The 19,335-nt window shown below is 46.8% G+C and overlaps 1 pseudogene; it reads right to left on the bottom strand.

Moving 5' to 3' along the window:
- Positions 1 to 283: 283 nt before the first annotated feature.
- Positions 284 to 19,335, bottom strand: part of LOC119295223 — a 32,764-nt pseudogene continuing 13,712 nt past the window's right edge.

A 19,335-nucleotide genomic window follows, 5' to 3' on the forward strand; every position in this document is an offset into this window, starting at 1 on the left:
CATCGCCCAGATGCAGAGGCCAGGGGTCATCCTCCTTTTCTAAAAAAAAAAATCAGACGGACCAAGGTGATACTACTAATTTAGCTCCGGTGAATTAAGGGGCCAAAATAACTGTGAAGCCCAGCAAAGTGCTACTGAAAAGAAAGGAAAATGAAAAAAAAATAAAGATATTATTGATCTGAAATTTGGAGACCTAAACAGCAGGAAAAATACCCAGACTAGCTACTGTAAAGACAGTTTACCCATGTATATACCTCTTGACGAATCAGATCATGGGGTGATATAGTGACATAGATCAAAATGTATCAAGATATAAAATGAAATGTTTGACAGGATTACTTACAGAAGACTTTGGTTACAAATAATAGATTCCGTTACATGAAATTAATACTACCAGCAAAGAAAAACATACGGTACAGATGCCTCCGGAAGGCAATTGGACACCAACTGATGTTTGAGGAATAAGTATCTTACAGTATAGATGTACCGACCAAATTCTGCAGGTGATGTTGATAATCGCAAACTTATTGTAATGATAATAATTATGATGCAGTTGCACTGGATGGACCATCCAAGAACGGCACTGCAGAAAGAACCGGTGAGCCGCATCTACACACGAACCTCTGGAACATGTACCATCTTCAGATGCATCCCTTCAGTGTCCCATTGAGTTCTGAAATCCTTGTGCAAGCTCAGCAGCCAGAGCTTCTTAAGGGAGCGAAGGGATTCAATGCCTTGAGGGACTTTATCAAGCTTGGACAGCGACACAATGTACAAACCATCAATGCAGGGAAGAGCGCCATCAATGATTTTTAGCTCACTGACATCATGCATGTGCTTTAAGACTAGCGTCTTCAGGTTGGGAAAGGAGTCTTTAGACAGAACCAAAGTTTTTGCACTGTACATGTTGTTCAGTCTAAGATATGTGAGGTTTGGCATGTGCGGTGCCAGCATCCCCAGTGGATCTTCCACAAGGTGACACCAGCTTATAGCTAGATACTTGAGGTTTTTCCCATGGCTGAAAAAGATCTGGCAATTTAGTGTTCCCTTGGCCCATTGTCCTCTGGTAATCAACCTGTGCAGATATGTAGACCTTGGTTTGAGAGCCTCGAAGCAAAGAACCTCATTCTCATCCCTTGCAGAAAGAAGCAAGCTCGAAAGAAGTGGCATAGTTGACAGGGTAGCAAAAAGATTTGCACAGTCGTCAGCACTAATGTCATCAATCCACAAACTGCTTAGTTGCACCAGCTTCTTCAGCTGCTCGGCCAACTCAAAACTGGACTGCACAGTCTCGAGAGTTTGCAGTTCTTCCAAGTTGGACAGCCCTTTAGGTGCTTGCACTCCAATAAAGTACCGGAACTCTGTCTGCTTCTCATCAGCATATCTATCGGCTAAAAGGTGCCGCAGCTTCTTGATCATCACAACCCCTCGTGGTAGCTTCTCTATTTGGGTTTGCTTGATGTCCAGAGTGTGGAGGTTAGACAGATTCTCGATAGAATTGGGGAGTGATTTGACCTTGGTGCCTCGTAAGCCAATGTAACGTAGATGGAACAAACGCCCTATGGATGCTGGCACTTCAGTGACTTCAGAGTCTTGAAGCTCGAGAACTGTAAGATAGATAGACTCAGACAAAATTGATGACAACATGCCAGGGGAGGACGCAGTTCCTCCGAGTGACAGTACTGTTCGGAGATGTGGAAGTTTAATTTTCACTGCTCTGTGGTCTTTCCATCCACATAATGACAGACGACGAACATCCTTATCCTGCTGTACCAATATCATTGTGGCGTAATCATCTGCTGAAGCAAATCTCTCTTCTTTAGCAACAGAAATAGCTAGTTCACGCACAATATCATGCATCTTACAAGTATTAACCCTGCCAAGCTCATCATACTCCACGACTTGAAGCATATTGCAGTGGATCAGTTCCATGAGATGGCTCTCAGCCACCATCTCCGGTGTTTTTTTATCTTTACTCCGCACAAAGCCTTCTGCAACCCACAGTCGCACAAGGCTTTCACGTGACATGTGGTAGTCTTCAGGAAAGAGACAACAGTACAAGAAGCAGAGTCTGAGGTTGTATGGAAGATCATGGTAGCTCAGATCTAAAATTGCTCGGATATGATCATTGTTTGACAACTCGCTTCGAAGTTGATTGTATTTTTGAGTCCAAATGTCTAACCGTTGTCTTGAAGACAACATGCCACCAATGGTAACAATTGCTAGAGGTAGGCTACGGCACCTGTCAACTATAGAAGTAGCTATCATCTCAAAATCCTTGGGGCATATGTGCCCCTCCCGGTTGTAAAAAGCCCTTCTGCAGAAGAGGTCAAATGCATCAGACTGGCTCAATGGCTCAAGCTCAAGGTGACGGGTGGGAGAAGAAATTCCGGCGACATGATCCTTCCGTGTCGTAATGATAATCCGACTGCCTGGGAGATCATGGAGAGCATCATGTATCTGGAAGTATATATCTTGCTCCCAGACATCATCCAGTACAATCAAATACTTTCTGTTTTGAAGTCTCTGCTGTATTTCCTTCTTCAAGTCATGCACATCCATTTTGTCAATACCTGCTGACAATGGTTGTTCGGTATATCCGATCTTCCATAGTAGCTCCCTCAACAGGGCATCAACAATGTAAACTTGTGACACAACGATCCATGCATGTGCAGGGAAGTTGATCTTTTCACGTTCATAAACATTTGAAACAAGGGTAGATTTTCCCAACCCACCCATGCCCGATACTGTTATCACAGTGTTTTCTTGCTCTTCGGAGTACAGCAATCTGGTCAGCCATATCCTGTTGTTTTCAGTTCCTACTAGATCTCCATCTTTGACAAATTCTGGGAAGCTGTCTTGGGACCGCTGCCTTTCCATCTCAGTAAGTGGGTTAGGGACAAGCTGGGAGGGCTGCAACCACTCTTTCATCTTTATAACTAGTTGAATCTCCTCCTCTACCTCAACTACCTCATCTGTAATTTCACTGAAAACTCTGGCATAATGTGTTCCTTTGATGAAGAATTTCCTCAGGAACCCTTCTTTCTCAAGTTGACCAAGGTGGTACGAGTACTTATCCATTACATCTTCAACTTGATAGGCCACCCTGCGGACATCCCCAATCCAACTCTTGACAACGTTGTCCGTGAGGTATACCGTGTCTATCTGCCTTATAACATTGCCCATCATGGTCAGTTGCTTCTTTATTAACTCAACCTTTACCGGCAGTTCCTTCATATTAGTAACTTTTTCAGAAAGCTTATCTATGATTATTTTGGTGGCTTCTTCTAGTAAAATGCCATCAATCTTCGACACAGCAAGAAGTACCACCTCGGATATTTGTTCTGGAAAACAAATACACAAAGCATGTTAAGTGGATGTGGTAGAAGATCAAATTTCTTCAAGCTTAGCCCATCCTGCCATATATGAACATGAATATTCTCCATGGCCACCTTTTATCTATATATCACAATGTGTCAATCTATTTATTGAAGAGACTTATAAGTATTTGCTGTTGTTTAAGTTTTGACACTAAGCTCCTAAAGTCATCTACATTACCCTAGTTGAAAGGTGATTCTGCCCTAACTAGCACGGTGGCCCTCACAAATGTGAGGGAATCAATGGCTCACATTTATTATAATACACTCTTACCTCTCATGTGAAAAAAGGAGGTTAGAGGAATCATGTTAAAAACTGCTCTTGTTTACCCCCATTCATTGAATAATACATAACACTTTAAAAGATGATATATTTACAAAGGATAGACCTTTATTTTGCATACATATAAACACCCAGACACATAAAAGATCTTATCCTATAAGATCTATTCTATAAGAACCCTTAGAACATCTCCATAGATGATATAGATGTTACATCACCAGGGACCAATAGATGATGTAGATGCATGGGCACAATGTAAAATAGGCCACCAAGTGATGCAAATTTGCATCACTTGGGCCACTCGAGCAAAACGTAAGCAGTCGCGCACGCAACACCAACTGTCGCACGCCCACCTTCCCGCCTCCCGTCTGCCGCTTCCCGCGCGCCCACCTTCCCGCCCATGGACGCCTCCTCCGACCCCGCTGCTGCCAATGCCACACTAGCACACCTTGCCATGGCCATCTCCGTGCCTGCCGCCGGTCCAGCCGCCACTATTAGAGTTGTGTCGAATATTGTGTACAAGGTAGGTTATAGTTGGACTTGTAGTTGTATTGTGTTTAGATATGATATGGAGTCGTGTCCTAGTGGGACACTTGTATCCTAGGCCTCTCATATATAGCGGGGGTAGACACACAATGTAACCTATGCCAACATAATAGCACCGGAACGCAAGCCGGCGGCATGTGCCGGTGTCCAGGGCGACCGGTGTGCGGTATTGTAGCGGTGTCATGGGGAGGAGCGCCCATAGTCATGCCCCGGGGATGTAGCCATATCGGTGAACCTCGTTAACAAATCTCGGTGTCGTGCCTCGTGTGATTGCTTGGTCCTCGGATGATCGACGGTATGCCTCGGATTTATTCTAACAAGTGGTATCATGAGCTAGGTTGTTTTGAAGGCCGTGGAAAGTTGATCTTAGAGGAAGAAGATACATCGACATAAATCTGCGGGAAGCGATTGTAATCGGGATGAATATCATCGGCGAGTTACCATCGAGGCAGGATTGGTCGTGCTGTGATCTTCGAGCAGTAATCTGAACGAGATGCGGATATATGAGGGTGTATTTGACAAAAAACTACCACATTTCACGTCACCGTCCCACAGAACGACCACATTTTAAAAGTGACCGAAAACTCCAGATTATTACTAATTTTATGACAAAAAACTACCACTTTCATAAAATGGCCATTTTAGACGATTTAAATAGGTTTATGACAGGAGGGGCCCGTTTGTCAGGGCTGACGTGGCGGAAATAGTCAACTCCGTTTATTTGATTGTCATGTTGACCGTTATGATGGGTGGGGCCCACATGTCGTTCTTCTTCTTCCTCCTCTTTCCCTGTCTGACATTTTAACAAACAGTTCATGTGCATCATTTAGCACGCATGTGGTCGGGCTCCTCCGACGTCGCATCCACACAGCCCGTCGCCGGACTGGTCCGTCCATGCCAAGGACCTCCTCCTCCGCGCGAAAGAAGCCGGCTCCGGCGCCCTCAGGCAAGTGCTCGCCTGCGTCGCCCATGGGCACCTCCTCTCCTATGCTCCGCGCCCTCCTCCTCGTCCTCTTCTCAACGGCCGGCGTCCACGACGCGTCCAGCTCCGGCGTCGCGCCATGTTCGCTGCTGGAGCCGGGGACGCCGCCGATGAACCTCGAGTGGAGCGCGCGGCTGCGCATCGCGCGCGGCGTGGCGAGATGCCTGGCATACCTCCACAACAAGAAGTGTGTGCACGGCAACGTGAGGCCCAGCAACATCCTCCTGGACGCGGACATGGAGCCGCTGCTGGCCGACCTGGGCATCCACCGGCTGGTCCAAGGCGCCGGGGACAACTGGCTGAAGCTGGCGGGGTGGTTCGGGAGCAAGCGGTCGGCCAAGAGCCTGCCGGACCTGTCGCCGCCGCCGCCCGGAGCAGGAGGAGGGGCGAGCCCGTGGCCGACGCCAGGCCTTCCTCCTCCATCGAGGCGGCCACGCACTACCAGGCGTTGGAGGCGGCCAAGAACCCGACGAAGCCGAGCTCTGTTCCACCACGCGGGTACGAACACGAGGTGTTCGTTGAAATGCCTAAGAGAGAAAGAGGATGAGGAAGAAGAAGGTAGATGCTGACATGTGGGACCCACCTGTAATAACGGTCAATCTAACTGTCGAAATAAACGGAGTTGACTTTTCCGCCACATCAGCTCTGACACGCGGGCCCCGCATGTCATAAACAGGTTTAAAATCATAAAAATGGTCATCAACTCAACTTGGTAGTTTTTTGTCACAAAATTAGTACTAATATGGAGTTTTTTGGTCACTTTTCAAAATGTGCTAGTTTTGTGGGACGGTTACGTGAAATGTGGTAGTTTTTTGTCAATTACTCTATATGAGGCGAAAGCATGGCGGCAGACGTACAGCGATTGATTGCGATCCATCGGGCGAACGTACAGGCAGCGCGGCTAAAGCCAAGGCAAGCGACGCACGGTGTGGGCCGGCGCAGCAGGGCTAGCTGGTGCGTGTGGCAGCGTCGACACAAGAGATTTGTTTGGACCAAAAAAAAGGAAGACCGAGTCTCCACGTGACACGGATATTGGCAGGCAGATCAATCGGCAGGCGAAAAAAGTCCATCTAGCGATTCGCGTCTGTTGCATCAGCTGTTGAGCCAGGGAGCTACACACGTGAAGACCAGAAGTTGTTTTTGGTTGCAATTTGCTAGTAGCACAGATTTGGTGTGTACTTGGGCATCACGTGAGAGGAAAACTCGGATAATTTTTCACAGCGTCAGCCATACAAAGAATCATGACGTCATCGGGCATCAGGTTTGAGGTGGAGAAGTTCAACGGAACTGAAAACCTTGGGTCATGGTAGACAAGGGTGGAAATTTTTTTGTTGGCGCAACACGGATGCTTGAAGGCGTTGCGGGAAGTCATGTCAGTTAAGATAGAATTATCATGTGATGGATGAAAATTTCGTGGAAGACGATTTGGGAGCCTTGAGCGTGTCATACAGTCGAACGAGTTTGGCTGGGTCGGACTGGGCAGTCTGATGGGATCGATGCAAGTTGGTTGGAACAGAATACGGTGGTGGGATCGGTGACAACGACATAGGAGCGTGATGCTGATGGTGACCGACTTCTGGGGCGTGGAAACACGTGGCGCAGGCCCCGAGAGCTTGTGTGGCTTCGACAAGACTATGGCGCGGGGGTGCACATGAGAGCTTGAAGTCAATGGGGCGTGTGGGTGGACTGATCATCTACCATGGAGTCATGTTGAAGGTGGAGCTGGATTGAGGGGCTACGGTGTAAGGATCCAAGGAATCGAAGCCTATTCAGCAAAGGGGAAAAAAGCGAGTGACACGCAATTCGGACTGGAGTCCAGTGGTGTGATGGAAGCGTGAAACTCGTCATCAGTCGGTGATGATCGGTGGTACTCTACAGTGGGGGTTGAGTGGTGCGGGTTCGCGACCCTTGAGACTCGACTAGGACAGCGGAGGCTCGACACGGTAATAGCGGCGAGGCGCGCGGTATGCACGGGACATGGAGACGGGCCAGGGCTCTGATGGTCATACATGTGGTGAGACAACTGCGAATTTGACTTGGGATGACTACAAGCAATGGTGAAATTCCTTCAAATTTCAGACAGGCGGTTAAGAAAGGAGCGGTGATGTTGAGTTCAGGTAACTCTTATGTGTGACACCCAATATGTGAGTTGTTCACTTTCACGCAAATCAGTGATCAGTGTGTGATGGCGTTGGACTGATACTCTGGAAGTTGGGAGCGCAAACTAGAGTAACGTGGAACTTAATTTCGCTCGAGTGTTGACTGTGGTCAAGAAAAGAAGGGACTACAAATTGCAGGTGGAGTCATGTGGAGTCTTTGGAGTAGCAGCGGTGCTCATGGATAAGCTCAAGTCCAATGTACATGGAAGTTTGACACATGCACGAATTCAAGGTGGTGGAGAATATTTGCCAAGGTGGAGTTTGTTAGAGTTGTGTCGAATATTGTGTACAAGGTAGGTTACAGTTGGACTTGTAGTTGTATTGTGTTTAGATATGATATGGAGTCGTGTCCTAGTGGGACACTTGTATCCTAGGCCTCTCATATATAGCGGGGTAGACACACAATGTAACATATGCCAACATAATAGCACCGGAACGCAGGGGAAGCCGGCGGCATGTGCCGGTGTCCAGGGCGACCGGTGTGCGGTATTGTAGCGGTGTCATGGGGAGGAGCGCCCATAGTCATGCCTCGGGGATGTAGCCATATCAGTGAACCTCGTTAACAAATCTCGGTGTCGTGCCTCGTGTGATTGCTTGGTCCTCGGATGATCGACGGTATGCCTCAAATTTATTCTAACAACCACGATGCCTCCCCCAAATCACCGCGGCGGATTTGCAGCCCCACGTCCAGCGGACACCGCCGGAATGGAATTGCTGGCGAGAAAGAAGGCTCCGACAGGCAAGCCACTGAAGGAAATATGCCCTAGAGGCAATAATAAAGTTATTATTTATTTCCTCATATCATGATAAATGTTTATTATTCATGCTAGAATTGTATTAACCGGAAACATGATACATGTGTGAATACATAGACAAACATAACGTCACTAGTATGCCTCTACTTGACTAGCTCATTAATCAAAGATGGTTATGTTTCCTAACCATAGACATGTGTTGTCATTTGATTAAAGAGATCACATCATTAGGAGAATGATGTGATTGACATGACCCATTTCATTAGCCTAGCACTTGATCGTTTAGTATGTTGTTATTGCTTTCTTCATGACATATACATGTTCCTGTAACTATGAGATTATGCAACTCCCGTTTACCGGAGGAACACTTTGTGTGCTACCAAACGTCACAACGTAACTGGGTGATTATAAAGGAGCTCTACAGGTGTCTCCAAAGGTACATGTTGGGTTGGCGTATTTCGAGATTAGGTTTTGTCACTCCGATTGTCGGAGAGGTATCTCTGGGCCCTCTCGGTAATGCACATCACTATAAGCCTTGCAAGCAATGTAGCTAATGAGTTAGTTACGGAATGATGCATTACGTAACGAGTAAAGAGACTTGCCGGTAACGAGATTGAACTAGGTATTAGATACCGACGATCGAATCTCGGGCAAGTAACATGCCGATGACAAAGGGAACAACGTATGTTGTTATGCGGTTTGACCGATAAAGATCTTCGTAGAATATGTAGGAGCCAATATGAGCATCCAGGTTCCGCTATTGGTTATTGACCGAGAATAGTTCTAGGTCATGTCTACATAGTTCTCGAACCCGTAGGGTCCGCACGCTTAACGTTACGATGACAGTTTTATTATGAGTTTATATGTTTTGATGTACCGAAGGTTGTTTGGAGTCCCGAATGTGATCCCGGACATGACGAGGAGTCTCGAAATGGTCGAGACATAAAGATTGATATATTGGAAGCCTATATTTGGATATCGGAATCGTTCCGGGAGAAACCGGGATTTTTCCGGAGTTCCGGGGGGTTACCGGAACCCCCCCCCCGGGGTTATTGGGCCTACATGGGCCATGAGGGAGAAGAGGAGGGCCGGCCAGGGCAGGCCGCGCGCCCCCTCCCCCTAGTCCGAATAGGACAAGGAAGGGGGGGGGGCGCCCCCCTTTCCTCTTTCCCCTCCCCCCTTTCCTTCTCCACCAAGGCAAGAGGGGGGAGTCCTACTCCCGGTGGGAGTAGGACTCCTCCAGGCGCACCCCTAGGGGGCCGGCCGCACCTCCCCCCTCCCTCCTTTATATACGGGGGCAGGGGGGCACCTCTAGACACACAAGTTGATCTTCGTGATCGTTCCTTAGCCGTGTGCGGTGCCCCCCTCCACCATATTCCACCTCGGTCATATCGTTGCGGTGCTTAGGTGAAGCCCTGCGTCGGTAGAACATCATCATCGTCACCACGCCGTCGTGCTGACGAAACTCATCCCCGACACCCTGCTGGATCGAAGTCCGGGGATCGTCATCGAGTTGAACGTGTGCTGAACTCGGAGGTGCCGTACGTTCGGTGCTTGGATCGGTCGGATCGTGAAGACGTACGACTACATCAACCGCGTTGTCATAACGCTTCCGCTTACGGTCTACGAGGGTACGTGGACAACACTCTCCCCTCTCGTTGCTATGCATCACCATGATCTTGCGTGTGCGTAGGAATTTTTTTGAAATTACTACGTTCCCCAACAGCCACATGATGGTGGCTCGAAGCGGCCACAGTGCGAGCACGCCGCAGCTTCATCCCGGGCGAAGATGACGAAGGCAGGCGCGGCTCCCCTGTTTTACATCACCTATTGGAGCACTAGTGCCTTATTTTACATCATATATTTGAGTTGGAGTTGGAGATTTTTGGTGATGTAAAAAAGCACTTTTAGGTGATGTAAATTTTACTCGAACCACAACTCGGTGCCTTATTTTACATCACCTATTGGAGATGCTCTTATGAGGTTCAAGAATCCATTTCTTTTTATAAGGGCTAAAATCACTTATTTTTTTCGCTTTTTGACCCCATATTGGAGGGTGGATCTCGAAAGATAGGAAAGATCTCCCTCCAAGCCGTACATACGACTTTCCACATAATTCTATAGGGATCTCTTATGATCGTATTCCATGCATCAAAAACTTTTATTCTATACATCAAAGGCAATGCTAAAAACACCTAACCGAACCCCTACCCCGCCTGAACTGAACCGCAACAGCCTAAAAAGAACCCCACTCCACCCACCTTCATCTCCCGACGTGCATCCACCCAGTCTTCTTCCATCCCACGGCCGACACTTCCTCCCATGTGGCGGCGGCGGCGCAAGCTACCTCGGCTGGCCAACTCCTACCACACCACACCACACCACCCGTTGTCACCTGGTGTGTCATGCATCGTCACTTCCACCAGGAGCAGCGCCCACTACCAGTAGGGACCCCACGCTTCCCCGCCTCCTCCCTTGCAGCGCACATCCCTGGAGGCCGTGCCCCGACCATCCCCGGAGGTCATGCCCTGCCGTGACCATGGTTTCTCGAGCACCAGCTCCCCTCTGCATGAGCACCACGGGTACAATAGATGATATGTTGGTTATGATTTTTTAATGTTTCCGGTAGTACTAATTGTCTACATAAGATGGTACGAAGATATTTTCATGGACAATGATCTTTTATAGGGTTCTACTCATGTGTATCCATTGCATTGTACTAGCATTGATATTCTGGTGATAACATCAAACATAACATTAATTGTTTAGTTAAACTAATAATTAGTATGAACACTTTAAAATGTTTTTGGTCTGAGATCTGTCTAAGTGTAACTATGATGATATGTCGGCTATGATTTTTATGAAAATCCTTCATATCAAAGAGGCCCTATCGTTCCCTTAAAGTAAAACAAACTATCATTGTTGCCTCACTTAATTGATCATAGTGCTGTTCACATTGATCATAATTCTGGACTTGACGAGTCCTAGGTGGTGCACCGCCAGGCATTGACACAATACCGACAAAGGCTCGCACCCAGCCTTATAGATAAGGCATTGACACAATACATAGTATGTATATCATGTCGTTGGCATTAGGTCAGTGGTCATGATACACATCTGTACATGTACTACGCATGTGGTTTATATTATGCACATTGTGTTTAATGACCTATATTTTCTAAACCGTTAAACTCTTTATCTTTATAGTTTTCTTGGAGAAGTAATGCCATATTGGAATGGAAATGTAAAGGGATTACCTGACATAGTTCGATCCAACAAGAAACTTGATAACCCCGGGAATGAGAAATCCTGATAGCACCAAGAAAAGTTTAAGCTCAATTTTTTATATGATCAAATTAATGTGCATAGTGTAATAGGTGTTCAATGTTGGGAAGAAAAATAGGTTATGTTACCATGTAATTTTATAGGAGTGACAAGGAGAAAAAATATGGAGAAATTTGCTTAAAGTTTTATTAGTAACTAGCTAAGTGACTTGTGCACATATGGGCAACATATTAATCGTGTATAACTTTTTTTCTCAAGTTTATAAGAAGCAACAGTGCATGCATGGTAAAATCACTGAGATGTCATTTTCTGTAGGTCACTTTGGGGACATAAGGAAAAAAATCTTTGTTTTGGTAATTATGATAAATACCAATAGTAGTTTTCTTCCATAAATAATGTAAAACCAATACTAAATCATCCTATAATTTTGGGCATGTTAATTTTTGCATGTCGAGCATGAATAAAGTATTATAATTATATAGATTCCACATTAACCAGCTTATATGCATTCTTTCTTTAGCAAAGCTACAACTGAGCTAAAATTGATGGTAGAGAGTTTAACATGTATCAGGACAATGTACAAGGTTCAAACAGCTTTTGTAACTCATCGCAAAAACAAAAACAAAGCTATTTTAAATGATCATGTATCTCGAAAACCAATATATCTATCTATCGGCTATTTCCTTCCTCATTTTCTGTTAACCTATATTTTCTACCAGTTCTTTGTTTTGCAGGGATGACGTTTTGTTTTCGCTTGAATAAAAAACTTAATGTGAAGTTCAAAACCAGAAACACAGAGGATTTGTTTTCGCTTGCTGTTAGCAGTGTTCAAAGTCAGTTTGAACGCAAACTGTGGCAAACAGTGAATGCTGGAGGAGTCCACCTTTTTCCGTTAGGTCCAACCATGCTGGTAAAACCAGTAACGAAACAAGTACCGGTCCACGGTTTGAGTTTGTCTTTCCTTTTTTAGGAATACAAATTAAACCCAGGGTTTGAGTTGAAATCGCAAATGAACACCCTGCCAAATTCGACTTCTATGTTATGCAATACGATATATACAAACTTATTGGCAGTACCACCACCACTAAGAGCAACAGCGACAGTACCAAATAGTGGCAGTGATGAACAGAGGGATTAGGGGGACAACTCAACCGCACTTTGATTTTGATTATGCCCCCCCCCCCCTCCCCCCCGGCGCAGCCGTAACGTTGTCGCCGGTGACGCAAAGACCGGACCTGAACTCAGGAAAAAATGTTCCCGGGCAAGCCTTTCGTCATGATGTCAGCGAGCTGCTGCCATGTGGGGATATGAAGAACGCGGAACTCACCAAGCGCCACATGCTCACGCACGAAATGGACGTCGAGCTCGACGTGTTTGGCTCGGCGATGATGAACTGGATTGGCCGAGAGGTACACCGCCGACACGTTGTCGCAGTACACCAGTGTGGCCTTGTGCACGGGCAGGAGGAGCTCGCCGAGTAGTTTCCGCAGCCAGACGCACTCCATGACGGTGTTCGCGACACCGCGGTACGCGGCCACCGCCCTAGAACGGGATACGACACCGTGGTACTCAGCCACCGCGCTGGAACGGGATACGACACATGAGGCTTGGAGGACCAAGAGACGAGAGTGTCGCCGGGGTAGACGCAAAAGCCCGACATGGAGCTGCGCGTGTCCGAGCAACCCGCCCAGCCGGCATCGGTGTAGGCACGGAGGTCCAGCGTGGGCGAGGCACGAAGGTGGAGCGACGCCGTGCCACACACGTACCGGAACACGCGCTTGACCCGAGCGAGATGGCACTCGCGCAGGTCATGGATGTGCATGCAGACCTGCTGAACGTCGTAGGCGAGCTTCGGCGCATGATGGTGAGGTACTGCAACCCTCCCGCAATGCTGCGGTAGGCAGAGGGGTCGTCGACGCAGGGCCCGTCGGAGGCGAGCAGCTTGGCCTTGGTGTCGATGGGTGTCGGAGAGGGGCGACAACTGTCCATGCTGGTGCGCTCGAGAAGTTCCTCGGCGTACTACTATTGGCAGAGGAAGAAGCCGGCAGCAGTGCGTGTCACGTGGATGCCAAGGAAGAAATGGAGAGCGCCAAGGTCCTTCATGGCGAACTCGCCGGTGAGCCGGGCGATGACGTGTCGGAGAACAGCTGCGGAGGAGGCAGTCAAGACCCAATCCTAAGCTTGACCCAATCCTAAGCATAGCACAAGATCGTGTAGTTCGTTTGCTAGAGCTTTTCTAATGTCAAGTATCATTTCCTTAGACCATGACATTGTGTAACTCCCGGATACCGTAGGAGTGCTTTGGGTGTACCAAACGTCACAACGTAACTAGGTGACTATAAAGGTGCTCTACAGGTATCTCTGAAAGTGTCTGTTGGGTTGGCACGAATCGAGACTGGGATTTGTCACTCCGTATGACGGAGAGGTATCTCTGGGCCCACTCGGTAATGCATCATCATAATGAGCTCAGTGTGACCAAGTGGTCGGTCATGGAATCATGCATTACGGAACGAGTAAAGTGACTTGCCGGAACGAGATTTATTGAGGTATTGGGATACCGACGATCGAATCTCGGGCAAGTAACGTACCGATTGACAAAGGGAATTGTATATGGGATTACTTGAATCCTCGACATCGTGGTTCATCCGATGAGATCATCGTGGAACATGTGGGAGCTAACATGGGTATCCAGATCCCGCTGTTGGTTATTGGCCGGAGAGCTGTCTCAGTCATGTCTGCGTGATTCCCGAACCCGTAGGGTCTACACACTTAAGGTTTGATGACGCTAGGGTTATAAGGAAGTTTTGTATGTGATTACCGAATGTTGCTCGGAGTCCCGGATGAGATCCCGGACGTCATGAGGAGTTCCGGAATGGTCCGGAGGTGACGATTTATATATGAGAAGTTGTCATACGGTCAACGGAAATATTCGAGGGCATACCGGTATTGTACCGGGGCCACCGGAGGGGTTCCGGGGGTCCACCGGGAGGGGCCACCAGTCCCGGAAGGCCTCGTGGGCTGTAGAGGGAAGGGAACCAACCCCTTAGAGGGCTGGGCGCCACCCCCCTAGGGCCCATGCGTCTAGGGTTTGGGGGAAACCCTAAAGGGGGTGCCCCCCTTGCTTGGGGGGCAAGCCCCCTCCCCTTGCCCCTCCTCTAGATTTCATCTAGACGGGGCCGGCCCCCTTCCCCCTTCTCCCTATAAATAGAGGGGCAAGGGGAGGGCTGCAGCACCACATCCAATGCGCAGCCCCTCCCCTCCCCAACACCTCTCCTCCTGCGTAAGAGCTTGGCGAAGCCTGCCGGAGAACTGTCATTCCATCACCACCACGCCGTCGTGCTGCTGCTGGAGTCTTCTTCCTCAACCTCTCCCTCCTTCTTCCTGGATCAAGGCGCGGGAGACGTCACCGGGCTGCACGTGTGTTGAACGCGGAGGTGCCGTTGTTCGGCGCTAAGATCGGAATCCACCGCGATCTGAATCGCTACGAGTACGACTCCTTCATCCACGTTCTTGTAACGCTTCCGTCTCGCAATCTTCAAGGGTATGAAGATGCACTCCCCTCTCTCTCGTTGCTGGTTACTCCATAGATTGATCTTGGTGATGCGTAGAATTTTTTTATTTCTGCAACGATCCCCAACAGTGGCATCATGAACTAGGTCTATGAGTAGTTTCTATGCACGAGTAGAACACAAGTTTGTTGTGGGCGTCGATTTTGTCAATTTACTTGCCACTACTAGTTTTATCTTGTTTCAGCGGCATCGTGGGATGAAGCGGCCCGGACCGACCTTACACATACGCTTACGTGAGACAGGTTCCACCGACTGATATGCACTAGTTGCATAAGGTGGCTAGCGGGTGTCTGTCTCTCCCACTTTAGTCAGATCGGATTCGATGAAAAGGGTCCTTATGAAGGGTAAATAGCAATTGGCATATCACATTGTGGTTTTGGCGTAGGTAAGAAACGTTCTTGCTAGAAACATATAGTGGCCACGTAAAAATATGCAACAACAATTAGAGGACGTCTAACTTGTTTTTGCAGCATATGCCGCGTGATGTGATATGGCCAAAAGGATGTGATGAATGATATATATGTGATGTATAAGATTGATCATGTTCTTGTAATAGGAATCACGACTTGCATGTCGATGAGTATGACAACCAGCAGGAGCCATAGGAGTTGTCTTAATTTATTGTATGACCTGCGTGTCAATGAATAATTCCATGTAATTACTTTACTTTATTGCTAAACCGTTAGCCATAGTAGTAGAAGTAATCGTTGGCGAGACAACTTCATGAAGACACGATGATGGAGATCATGATGTCATGCAAGTGACGATGATGATCATGGCGCCCCGAAGATGGAGATCGAAAGGAGCAAAATGATACTGGCCATATCATGTCACTATTTGATTGCATGGGATGTTTATCATGTTTTACATCTTATTTTCTTAGAACGACGGTAGCATAATTAAGATGACCCCTCATAAAATTTCAAGAAAGTGCTCCCCCTAATTGTGCACCGTTGTGAAGGATCGTTGTTTCGAAGAACCACGTGATGATCGGGTGTGATAGATTCTAACGTTTGAATACAACGGGTGTAAGCCAGATTTACACATGCAAAACACTTAGGTTGACTTGACAAGTCTAGCATGTACAGACATGGCCTCGGAACACAAGAGACCGAAAGGTCGAACATGAGTCGTATAGAAGATACGATCAACATGAAGATGTTCGCCGATGATGACTAGTCAGTCTCACGTGATGATTGGACACGACCTAGTTGACTCGGATCATGTATCACTTAGATGACTAGAGGGATGTCTATCTGAGTGGGAGTTCATTAAATAATTTGATTAGATGAACTTAATTATCATGAACTTAGTCTAAAATCTTTGCAATATGTCTTGTAGATCAAATGGCCCATGCTAATGTTGCCCTCAACTTCAACACGTTCCTAGAGAAAACCAAGCTGAAAGACGATGGCAGCAACTATACGGACTGGGTCCGGAACTTGAGGATCATCCTCATAGCTGCCAAGAAAGCATATGTTCTAGATGCACCGCTAGGTGAAGCACCCATTTTCCCAGCAACTCAAGACGTTATGAACGCCTGGCAGTCACGTAGTGATGATTACTCCCTGGTTCAGTGCGGCATGCTTTACAGCTTAGAACCGGGGCTCCAAAAGCGTTTTGAGCAGCACAGAGCATATGAGATGTTCCAAGAGCTGAAAATGGTTTTCGAAGCTCATGCCCGGGTCGAGAGATATGAAGTCTCCGACAAGTTCTAAAGTTGTAAGATGGAGGAGAATGGTTCTGTGAGCGAGCACATACTCAAAATGTCTGGGTTGCACAACTGCTTATCTCAGCTGGGAGTTAATCTTCCGGATGACGCGGTCATTGACAGAATCCTCCAGTCGCTCCCACCTAGCTACAAGAGCTTTGTGATGAACTACAATATACAGCGGATGGTGAAAACCATTCCTGAGGTATTTTCAATGCTGAAATCAGCAGAGGTGGAGATCAAAAAGGAACATCAAGTGTTGATGGTCAATAAAACCACTAGTTTTAAGGAAGGCAAGGGTAAGAAGAATTTCAAGAAGGACGGCAAGGGAGTTGCCGCGCCCGGTAAGCTAGTTGCCGGGAAGAAGCCAAAGCATGGACCCAAACCTGAGACTGAGTGGTTTTATTGCAAGGGAAACAGATACTGGAAGCGGAACTGTCCCAAGTACTTCGCGGACAAGAAGGCCGACAACACCAAAGGTATATGTGATATACATGTTATTGATGTGTACCTTACTAGTACTCGTAGTAGCTCCTGGGTATTTGATACCGGTGCGATTGCTCATATTTGTAACTCAAAACAGGAGCTGCGGAATAAGCAAAGACTGGCGAAGGACGAGGTGATGATGCGCGTCGGGAATGGTTCCAAAGTCGATGTGATCGCCGTCGGCACGCTACCTCTACATTTACCTACGGGATTAGTTTTAGATCTCAATAATTGTTATTTAGTGCCAGCTTTGAGCATGAACATTGTATCAGGATCTCGTTTAATACGAGATGGCTACTCATTTAAATCCAAGAATAATGGTTGTTCTATTTATATGAGAGATATGTTTTATGGTCATGCCCCACTGGTCAATGGTTTATTCTTAATGAATCTCGAACGTGATGTTACACATATTCATAGTGTGAATACCAAAAGATGTAAGGTTGATAATGATAGTTCCACATACTTGTGACACTGCCGCCTTGGTCACATTGGTGTCAAAACGCATGAAGAAGCTCCATGCAGATGGACTTTTGGAGTCTCTTGATTATGAATCATTTGACACGTGCGAACCATGCCTAATGGGCAAAATGACCAAGACTTCGTTCTCCGGAACAATAGAGCGAGCAACCAACTTATTGGAAATCATACATACTGATGTGTGCGGTCCAATGAGCGTTGAGACTCGCAGTGGTTATCGTTATGTTCTCACCCTCACTGATGACTTAAGTAGATATGGGTATGTCTATTTGATGAAACACAAGTCTGAGACCTTTGAAAAGTTCAAGGAATTTCAGAATGAGGTAGAGAATCAACGTGACAGAAAAATAAAGTTCTTACGATCAGATCGTGGAGGAGAATATTTGAGTCACGAATTTGGCGCACACTTAAGGAAATGTGGAATCGTTTCACAACTCACGCCGCCTAGAACACCTCAGCGTAATGGTGTGTCCGAACTTCGTAATCGCACTCTATTGGATATGGTGCGATCTATGATGTCACTTACCGATTTATCGCTATCATTTTAGGGATACGCTCTAGAGACAGCTACATTAACTTTAAATAGGGCACCGTCAAAATCCTTGAGAAGACATCGTATGAATTATGGTTTGGGAAGAAACCTAAGCTGTCGTTTCTAAAAGTTTGGGGATGCAATGCTTATGTCAAGAAACTTCAACCTGAAAAGCTCGAACCCAAGTCGGAAAAATGCGTCTTCATAGGATACCCTAAGGAAAATATTGGGTATACCTTCTACCTTAGATCCAAAGGCAAAATCTTCGTTGTCAAGAACGGGTCCTTTCTGGAGAAAGAATTTCTCTTGAAAGAAGTGGGAGGAAAGTAGAACTCGATGAAGTACTGCCTCTTGAACCGGAAAGTAGCGCAGCTCAGGAAGATGTTCCTGTGGTGCCTGCACCGACTAGAGAGGAAGTTAATGATAATGATCAAGGTACTTCAGATCACTTTGCTACTGAACTTCATAGGTCCACAAGGACACGTTCCACACCAGAATGGTATGGCAACCCTGTCCTAGAAATCATGTTGTTAGACAACGCTGAACCTTTGAACTATGAAGAAGCGATGGCGGGCCCAGATTCCAACAAATGGCTTGAAGCCATGCAATCCGAGATAGGATCCATGTATGAAAATAAAGTATGGACTTTGATAGACTTGCCCGATGATCGGCAAGCGATAGAAAATAAATGGATCTTTAAGAAGAAGACGGGCGCGTAATGTTACCATCTATAAGGCTCAACTTGTCGCTAAGGGTTATCGACAAGTTCAAGGGGTTGACTACGATGAGACCTTCTCACCCGTAGCAAAGCTGAAGTCCGTCCGAATCATGTTAGCAATTGCCGCATTCTATGATTATGAGATATGGCAAATGGGCGTCAAAACGGCATACGGCTTCCTTAAGGAAGAATTGTATATGATGCAACCGGAAGGTTTTGTCGATCCTAAGAATGCTAACAAGGTATGCAAGCTCCAGCGCTCCATCTATGGGCTGGTGCAAGCATCTCGGAGTTGGAACATTTGCTTTGATGAAATGATCAAAGTGTTTGGGTTTATGCAGATTTATGGAGAAGTCTGCGTTTACAAGAAAGTGAGTGGGAGCTCTGTAGCATTTCTCATATTGTATGTGGATGACATACTGTTGATGGGAAATGATATAGAACTCTTGGAA

The sequence above is a fragment of the Triticum dicoccoides genome, chromosome 4B (genome assembly GCF_002162155.2).
Source record: "Triticum dicoccoides isolate Atlit2015 ecotype Zavitan chromosome 4B, WEW_v2.0, whole genome shotgun sequence".
NCBI classification, from domain to species: domain Eukaryota; kingdom Viridiplantae; phylum Streptophyta; class Magnoliopsida; order Poales; family Poaceae; genus Triticum; species Triticum dicoccoides.